General features: G+C 35.1%; 1 non-coding gene and 1 pseudogene across 1 annotated transcript; one reads left to right on the top strand and one right to left on the bottom strand.

Annotated features, from left to right (window-relative positions):
• Window positions 1-342: 342 nt before the first annotated feature.
• Window positions 343-450, top strand: LOC130937378 (small nucleolar RNA R71). The gene has a single exon (XR_009068600.1). It is a non-coding gene; the product is annotated as a small nucleolar RNA R71 (small nucleolar RNA).
• Window positions 451-8372: 7922 nt separating this feature from the next.
• On the bottom strand, window positions 8373-8946 carry LOC130934324 (probable WRKY transcription factor 31; annotated as a pseudogene).
• Window positions 8947-9601: the final 655 nt, after the last annotated feature.

Genomic DNA, 9601 nt, shown 5'->3' with positions numbered 1-9601 from the left:
TTCTTCTTCAAATGAAGCATCCTTAGTACTGCTTGGTGCATTTTGCATTCCAGACAGACTTTGAGAAATCAAATTGACTTGTTGAGTCAATATTTTATTTTGGGCCAATATGGCATTCAGAGTATCAATCTCAAGAACTCCTTTCTTCTGATTAGTCCCATTGTTCACAGGATTCCTTTCAGAAGTGTACATGAATTGGTTATTTGCAACCATTTCAATTAGCTCTTGAGCTTCTGTAGGCGTCTTCTTCAGATGAAGAGATCCTCCAGCAGAGCTATCCAAAGACATCTTGGATAGTTCAGAGAGACCATCATAGAAAATACCTATGATGCTCCATTCAGAAAGCATGTCAGAAGGACATTTTCTGATCAATTGTTTGTATCTTTCCCAAGCTTCATAGAGGGATTCTCCATCCTTCTGTCTGAAGGTTTGGACTTCCACTCTAAGCTTACTCAATTTTTGAGGTGGAAAGAACTTTACCAAGAAGGCATTGACTAGCTTTTCCCATGAGTCCAGGCTTTCTTTAGGTTGTGAGTCCAACCATGTCCTAGCTCTGTCTCTTACAGCAAAAGGGAATAGCATAAGTCTGTAGACTTCAGGGTCAACCCCATTAGTCTTGACAGTGTCACAGATTTGCAAGAATTCAGCTAAGAACTGATGAGGATCTTCCAGTGGAAGTCCATGGAACTTGCAATTCTGTTGCATTAGAGAAACTAATTGAGGCTTAAGCTCAAAGTTGTTTGCTCCAATGGTAGGGATAGAGATGCTTCTCCCATAGAAGTCGGGAGTAGGTGCAGTAAAGTTACCAAGCACCTTCCTTGCATTGTTGGCATTGTTGTTGTTTTCGGCTGCCATGTGTTCTTCTTCTTTGAAGATTTTTGTTAGGTCCTCTACAGGGAGTTGTGCCTTAGCTTCTCTTAGCTTTCGCTTCAAGGTCCTTTCAGGTTCAGGATCAGCTTCAACAAGAATGCCTTTGTCTTTGTTCCTGCTCATATGAAAGAGAAGAGAACAAGAAAGTATGGAATCCTCTATGTCACAGTATAGAGATTCCTTAAGGTGTCAGAGGAAAAGAAAAATGGAAGAAAGAAGTAGGAGAATTCGAACTTAGTGAGATAGAGTTCGAATTGTGCATTGAAGAGGAGTGATAATCCATAAATAGAAGGATGTGAGAAGAGGGAAAGAGCTTTTTTTCGAAAATTAAGTAAAAGAATTTGAAAACATTTTGAAAAACACTAATTTTTCGAAAATAAGAGTGGGAAAGAAATCAAGTGATTTTTGAAAAAGATTTTGAAATTAGAAGTCAAAAGGATTTGATTGAAAACTGTTTTGAAAAAGATGAGGTTAAGAAGATATGATTGGTTTTAAAAATATATGATTGAAAAGATATGATTTGAAAACAATTTTAAGAAGATTTGATTTTAAAAATTAATGACTTGTCTAACAAGAAAAGATATGATTCAAACATTAAACCTTTCTCAACAGAAAAGGCAACATACTTGAAATGTTCAATCAAATCATTAATTGTTAGCAAGTATCTTTGAAAAAGGAAAGAAATTGATTTTGAAAACATTTGATTGAAAAGATATGATTTGAAAAAGATTTGATTTTGAAAAGCTTTGAAAACTTGAAAAAAAATTGATTTGAAAACAAAATCCTCCCCCTTGTGCCATCCTGGCGTTAAACGCCCAGAATGGTGCACATTCTGGCGTTTAACGCCCAATGCACTACTTTTTTTGGGCGTTAAACGCCCAACCAGGCACTCTGGCTGGCGTTTAAATGCCAGTCTGTCCTTCTTCACTGGGCGTTTTGAACGCCCAGCTTTTTCTGTGTAATTCCTCTGCTGCATGTTCTGAATCTTCAGTTCCCTGTACTGTTGACTTGAAAATAGAACCAAGATCAAATAAACAATGCATGCAAGACACCAAACTTAAAATTAGACACTAGACTCAAACAAGAAACATAAAATATTTTTGGTTTTTTATGATTTTGAAATTTTTTTGGATTTTTTCGAAAATTAAGTGGACAAGAAAATAAAGGTATCAAAATTCTTAATGAGAATTCCAGAAATCATGCAATGTTAGTCTAAAGCTTCAGTCTAAAGGAATTAGACATGAATAGCCAAGCTTCAGCAGGACATTGCATTCAAGAGCTAAATTGATGATAATCAATCAGCTTTGGTGATGATAAGAACATCACCTTGAAACACTAGAATTCATTCTTAAGAACTCTGAAGATAAATACCTAATCTAAGCAACAAGATGAACCGTCAGTTGTCCATACTCGAACAATCCCCGGCAACGGCGCCAAAAACTTGGTGCACGAAATTGTGATCACTACAACTTCGCGCAACTAACCAGCAAGTGTACTGGGTCGTCCAAGTAATAAACCTTACGCGAGTAAGGGTCGATCCCACAGAGATTGTTGGTATGAAGCAAGCTATGGTCACCTTGTAAATCTTAGTCAGGCAAACTCAAATGGGTATGGTGATGAACGAATAAAACATAAAGATAAAGATAGAGATACTTATGTAATTCATTGGTAGGAACTTCAGATAAGCGTATGAAGATGCCTTCCCTTCCGTCTCTCTGCTTTCCTACTGTCTTCTTCCAATCCTTCTTACTCCTTTCCATGGCAAGCTTATGCAAGGGTTTCACCGTTGTCAGTGGCTACCTCCCATCCTCTCAGTGGAAATGTTCAATGCACCCTGTCACGGCACGGCTATCCATCTGTCGGTTCTCAATCAGGCCGGAATAGAATCCAGTGATTCTTTTGCGTCTGTCACTAACGCCCCGCCTTCAGGAGTTTGAAGCACGTCACAGTCATTCAATCATTGAATCCTACTCAGAATACCACAGACAAGGTTAGACCTTCCGGATTCTCTTGAACGCCGCCATTAGTTCTTGCCTATACCACGAAGACTCTGATCTCACGGAATGGCTGGCTCGGTTGTCAGGCGAGCATTCGGTTGTCAGGCGATCAACCATGCATCGTGTATCAGGAATCCAAGAGATATTCACCCAATCTAAGGTAGAACGGAGGTGGTTGTCAGTCACACGTTCATAGGTGAGAATGATGATGAGTGTCACGGATCATCACATTCATCAAGTTGAAGAACAAGTGATATCTTGGACAAAGAACAAGCGGAATTGAATAGAAGAACAATAGTAATTGCATTAATACTCGAGGTACAGCAGAGCTCCACACCTTAATCTATGGTGTGTAGAAACTCCACCGTTGAAAATACATAAGAACAAGGTCTAGGCATGGCCGTGAGGCCAGCCTCCCAAAGTGATCAAAAGATCTCAAGAACAAAAGATTCCAAAGATCAGAAGATGAAAATACAATAGTAAAAGGTCCTATTTATAGAAAACTAGTAGCCTAAGGTTTACAAAGATGAGTAAATGACATAAAAATCTACTTCCGGGCCCACTTGGTGTGTGCTTGGGCTGAGCAATGAAGCATTTTCGTGTAGAGACTCTTCTTGGAGTTAAACGCCAGCTTTTGTGCCAGTTTGGGCGTTTAACTCCCACTTTGGTGCCAGTTCCGGCGTTTAACGCTGGAATTTCTGAAGGTGACTTTGAACGCCGGTTTGGGCCATCAAATCTTGGGCAAAGTATGGACTATCATATATTGCTGGAAAGCCCAGGATGTCTACTTTCCAACGCCGTTGAGAGCGCGCCAATTGGGCTTCTGTAGGCCCAGAAAATCCACTTTGAGTGCAGGGAGGTCAGAATCCAACAGCATCTGCAGTCCTTTTCAGTCTCTGAATCAGATTTTTGTTCAGGTCCCTCAATTTCAGCCAGAAAATACCTGAAATCACAGAAAAACACACAAACTCATAGTAAAGTCCAGAAAAGTGAATTTTAACTAAAAACTAATAAAAATATACTAAAAACTAAACCAAATATACTAAAAACATACTAAAAACAATGCCAAAAAGCGTACAAATTATCCGCTCATCAGCTCCTCACCCACAACAATGGAGTTTAGAGACTCATGTCATCAAAGTGTATAAAATTCAGATCTGAAAATGTCATGAGGTACAAAATAAGTCTCTAAAAGTTGTTTAAATAGAAAACTAGTAACCTAGGTTTACAGAAAATGAGTAAACTAGGATAATTGGTGCATAAATCCACTTCTGGGGCCCACTTGGTGTGTGCTGGGGCTGAGACTAAAGCTATCCACGAGCTGAGGCTTTTCTTGGAGTTGAACTCCAAGTTATAACGTGTTTTGGGCGTTCAACTCCGGATCATGACGTGTTTCTGGCGTTTAACTCCAGACAGCAGCATGTACTTGGCGTTCAACGCCAAGTTACGTCATCTATCTTCGCGCAAAGTATGGAATATTATATATTGCTAGAAAGCCCTGGATGTCTACTTTCCAACGCTGTTGAGAGCGCGCCAATTGGACTCCTGTAGCTCCAGAAAATCCATTTCGAGTGCAGGGAGGTCAGAATCCAACAGCATCAGCAGTCTTTTTTCAGCCTAACTCAGATTTTTGCTCAGCTCCCTCAATTTTAGTCTGAAAATACCTGAAATCACAGAAAAACACAAAAACTCATAGTAAAGTCCAGAAATATGATTTTTGCCTAAAAACTAATACTATTCTACTAAAAACTTATTAAAACATGCTAAAATCTACATGAAATTACCCCCAAAAAGCGTATAAAATATCCGCTTATCATAGAACTTTTCTTTGCTTTTGCTTATACAATTAATATTTGACAAGAAAATTATCTCTGATAGAAACTTGAATTTTTCTTGCCTTCATTCTTTCACTTTCCAACTTGGTTTAATAATAACTAATGTGGTAACTTGTTAAATTTTACTTCATATTACTTATTGTGTTGCAGCAATTTTTGAACAAGCAATTAATTTGCGTATTTTTTAATGTTTCTAGTATATATATGACAGTAACGTAGTTTATTTTTTTAACATTGTCTTTTTTAAATCTAATTTTGTAGAATTAACTATTTCAAACATTTTCTTAAACTTGTAAAATAGTTCGGTCTTTAACGGCTTTGTAAATATATTTGTTATTTTTTCCTCAATAGGACGATACTCGATCATCACTTTCTTATTCACTAATTCTCTAATTTTATTAAACCAAATATCAATATGATTCGATGTTTTATGAAATATTGAATTTTTACAAAGTAAAATAACTGATTGGTTATCACAAAATATCATTGTTAAAATACTTTATTCTCATTTAATCATTCAAGAATTTTTCTTAGCCATACTACTTGTGTAGCATAAGTTGCTTTCTACTTCTGTTATGAAAAGCGGTATTACTGGTTTTTTTTTTTTTTGAAGACCATAAAATTGCATTAGAATCAAGATAAAATGCGAATTCCAAAGTACTTTTTCTTATTTTTATATCTTTGGCCCAATCACTATTAATGTAGCTAACAAGATATACTTTATAAGTATTTTCATAATAAATACCATCATTTAAAATACTTTTGATATATCAAAGAATCCTTTTTGCTACTTGCAAATGGTTGTTACAAGGCTCTTCCATAAATTTGCTAAGCAATTCAACTCTAAACACAATATATGCTTTGATTGCAGTTAAGTATTTCATACTTTCAATCAAGCTTTTGTAATAACTGGGTTTACTGATCTTCCTTTATCTTCTCTTAGCAACTAGAAGTTCTCTTCGACTAGAGTAGGAATCGGTTTTGAGTGCTCCTTCTGAAATTTCTTCAAAATGTCATTTGCATATTTTTTATGAGAAATAAAAATTTTATCATCTTTTTAAACAACTTCAATGCTAAGAAAGTAAGACATCAAACTCATATCTGTCATTTCAAAGTGTTTTATCATAGTTTTCCTGAATTATGCAATAATCTTTAAATTGTTGTTGGTAAAGATCAAATCATCAACATAAAGGGACATGATCAAGATATCTCTAAGTCTAACAAACTTGATATATAGCGCATGCTCAAATGGACATCTTCTAAAATCATTGTTAGTGAAATAAGAATCAATCTTATTGTACCACGCTATTGGTGATTGTTTTAACTCGTGCAAGGCTTTGTTCAACCTATAACATTTATCTTCTTCGCCAAAAATTTCATATACTGTAAGTTGCTCAATATACACTTCTTCTAAAGGGCCATTTAGAAATGCAGACTTAATATCTATTTAATGTATCTTTCACTTATTTTGAATCGAGGGTGAAATAAGCATACTAATAGTATCTAATCTAGCAACAGGAGAAAATACATCAAAGTAATTGAGTTTGTACTTAGTTTTGTACACCTACTTTACTCTAATTGGCTTCTTATCTGTCGATAAATATGTTAGCTCACATGTGTCATTCTTCTCAATGACATGAATCTTCTCATCCATTACTTTTTTCTAATTGTTGTCACTAGAGGCTTATTCAAAGTTCATTGGCTCATAATATGAAAATAGAGTAAAATTGATGATTTCTTCATGGGACGGATCGTTGTCATTGCCAACTTCATAATCTACTAATCTAGCAGGTAATCTTCATTCTTTTTGAGACCTTCTAGATAATTCTGGTCGTTCAACAGCGTTTGATTGTCTTTCTTCTTCTTTGTCACGTATTCAATCTAGTCCTATCCAATTAAATCTTAAAAGAAAACATGATTTTCAAAAGTTGTTCTGAATTATATGTCACTTATTCAAAATTAGAATGATTAAAATCATGCATGTGTCGTACACTAATTGAACCACTATTTCTAGTCAAATTCAAATAGTCATGTGAAAGAGTTTTCAAACTTTGATTCAAATATCAAAATTTTCAATTATAATACATGGATCTAGAAAGAATTAGCTTACCTTCTGATTCACTAATACGAATGAAGAACAAATAACTCAATCATGAAATAAATTAATGCAAGAATTCGAATTAAAATAAACGTAAATTAATTATCCATAGAAACCATAAACAGAGCTCCTAACTCCTTGACAGAGAATTAGTTAAAGTAAGAAAAACAAGAAGAAGAGAAGCAGTCCGTGGACTTGATGATCTCCTCTTTGAGCTATGCTTACTTATTTATAGTCTAAATTATAGAATTCAAATTCAAAACTAAACTAATCTTATCTTTAGGTGAGATAAGATAACTACTTATCTTCTGGAGAGAAAGATAAGATATTGACTTTAATTCAAATTTAAAAACGATAATTCAAATCAAATTCTAACAACCAAATCTATTATACTTCTAGAGAGAATTAATAACTAATCTTCTAGAGTTTCAACTCTTCTAAATGTGATTGAGACTTTTGATTATGTGGATTATTAAGCTTGGGCCTTAATTGTTGCATCCTGAGAGTTGGAACATGCTGGGCTTGCATTTTGAGTTGTCTGGAGTGCTATTTTTTCGTGTCCCAAAGATGATAGTAGCACGTGACTGAAACTAAACATTCACTATAGACATATGTATATCATTATGAAGCTCTAGATGTTAGCTTTCTAAGGTAACTAAAACCGCCTCATTCGAACTTCTGTATCTCAAGTTATAATCGTTGGAGTGCGAAGAGGTCAAAACTAATGGACATGTACGCCAAGCGTATGTGTTTTGGGCTCAAGTTTCCTTCCCTTTGTGCAGGCTTTTGTTCCTTAGGCTATGGTTCTTGGACCACGTCTTGGACCATGCTTTTATTTTCTTTGTGATTTTTTTGTGAGAAAGCGTTGATTTTTGCTATTTTTAAGCCCAAAATTTCTGAAAACATAAAACACTATCTCAACTCTAAATATTTGATTATTTGTCAAATTTTATTAAAAATTATAAGAAATTTAATTAAAAGTCTAAGAAATTAAATATAAAAATTCTAAAAATTGCTTAAGATAACATATCATCTACTTACGTATTTTTAAGGTTAAATTACACAGTTAGTTTCTACACTACTTTCAGTGAAATTACAAATTGGTCCCTACAGTTTAAAAGTTTGTGATTGGGCCCTTGAAGAAAATTAAAATTTGTAATTGGGTCCCTACCGTTCAAACACCGTTTGATTTAACAGAATATTCTTTAGCATATTCGCTGTTTTAAACATGTGAGTTGCACATGTTTAACAGTAAGGACTAATTTGCAATTTTAGTAAAACTATAGGGACCAACACTATAATTTAACTATTTAAAAATGACCAAAAAATTCCTAACCCACTCCACCCCTCCCCAACCCTCTCACTGTCACTTCTCCACTTTCCAAAACAGAGAAAAAAGAGGAAAGAGCGTCATGAATTGAAGGAACACGTTGCTCTTCAACTCTCCTCCACCTCCAACCCTAAATGCAACAACTCTCGACTGCTCACAGCATCTTCAGCAATAGCGGGATCTTCGTCATCATCGTGCCAATTATGGAGGAGATGGCTGCCGTTGTTGTTGTTGTTACTATTTCAAGTACTGTTTGGTTTATTATTATTGTTGTTGTTGTTGTTGTTGTTGTTGTTGTTGTTGTTGTTACCTCCGATGATGGAGCAGATGGCGGCTGCAATAGCGGCGATGAAGTTAGAATCGGTAGTGATGGCTGCAGTGACGGAATCAGCCAGGGATGGCGGCTGTTACTGTGGTTGGTTGGATTCCTGATTGGGAAGAGGCAGCAACTTGTTGAGACAATTGAAGACGGAAGAATTTTGATTGATTATGTAGGGCTTGAGTCTCAAAGTTTTGCGGGTGACCTTGAAAATTGGGTAACTGAAACAAAGGGACAACATTAAGAGGATGATGATGCCTGATTGGAAGAGTGGAAGTATTATTAGTATTATTTGATGATGATGAGTTTTGTGTGAGGTCCAATGTGACAGTTGAAAATGGTGCCCAAGCTGAGAGTGTTGCCATGCTTCAAGAAGTAGAAGTAGAGTCCGATAGAAAAATAACTCTTCCTAGGAGGTTTGGGTTTATGATTCCATCTGCACTTGACATGGAATCTGATAATAACATAGTGGCAGCTGCTGTGGTAGTTGATGCCATGGTCATGGCTGCCAGTAAAAAAGAAAGGAGAAGATGGGAAGAGAAAGGATAATAGAAAAAAAGGAAAAAGAAAAAGTGGACATTATGATAAATGTGTATTTTTTTTATAGTAAATGTTATTGAGGACCTAATTATAAATTTTAATTTTTTATAAAGATCAAATTATAAACTTTTAAAATATGTAAACTAATTTACAATTTTACTAAAAGTATAAGAACTAACTGTAATTTAACCTACTTTTAAAAATAAATTTAGACCACGAACCTATTTCAATGATTTATACATCACAAAAATATTTCAACCCCGAAACATAAGTTAAATGCTAAAACTTGATAAATTTATTTAGATCATATGTACAAATATATCTTCTTCTCATTTTAAAAAGAAAAGGTAAATTGGTTAGTATTAATTATTTGTTGGTTTTTATTGTTTCTAGTTGGACAGGATAAACAATGGCAACAACATGTCGCAAAAATCGTTCAAGTTCATGGCATAGACCGAACCCGTGGTCTACGATTTTAGGTAGTCTGTATAATTATGATGAGTCTCTAATTCTTAGCTGTTTAATATTTTAATCTTAGACGAAATTGGGAAATTCGTGTCAGATGCCATTCGATGCTCTTGTAAGTATGTGATCATTATACTATACCATATA

The sequence above is a fragment of the Arachis stenosperma genome, chromosome 6 (genome assembly GCF_014773155.1).
Source record: "Arachis stenosperma cultivar V10309 chromosome 6, arast.V10309.gnm1.PFL2, whole genome shotgun sequence".
In the NCBI taxonomy this organism is placed as follows: Eukaryota; Viridiplantae; Streptophyta; class Magnoliopsida; order Fabales; family Fabaceae; genus Arachis; species Arachis stenosperma.
The sequence above is the reverse complement of the archived record's forward strand: the minus strand, read 5'-3'. Positions and strand labels throughout refer to the sequence as shown.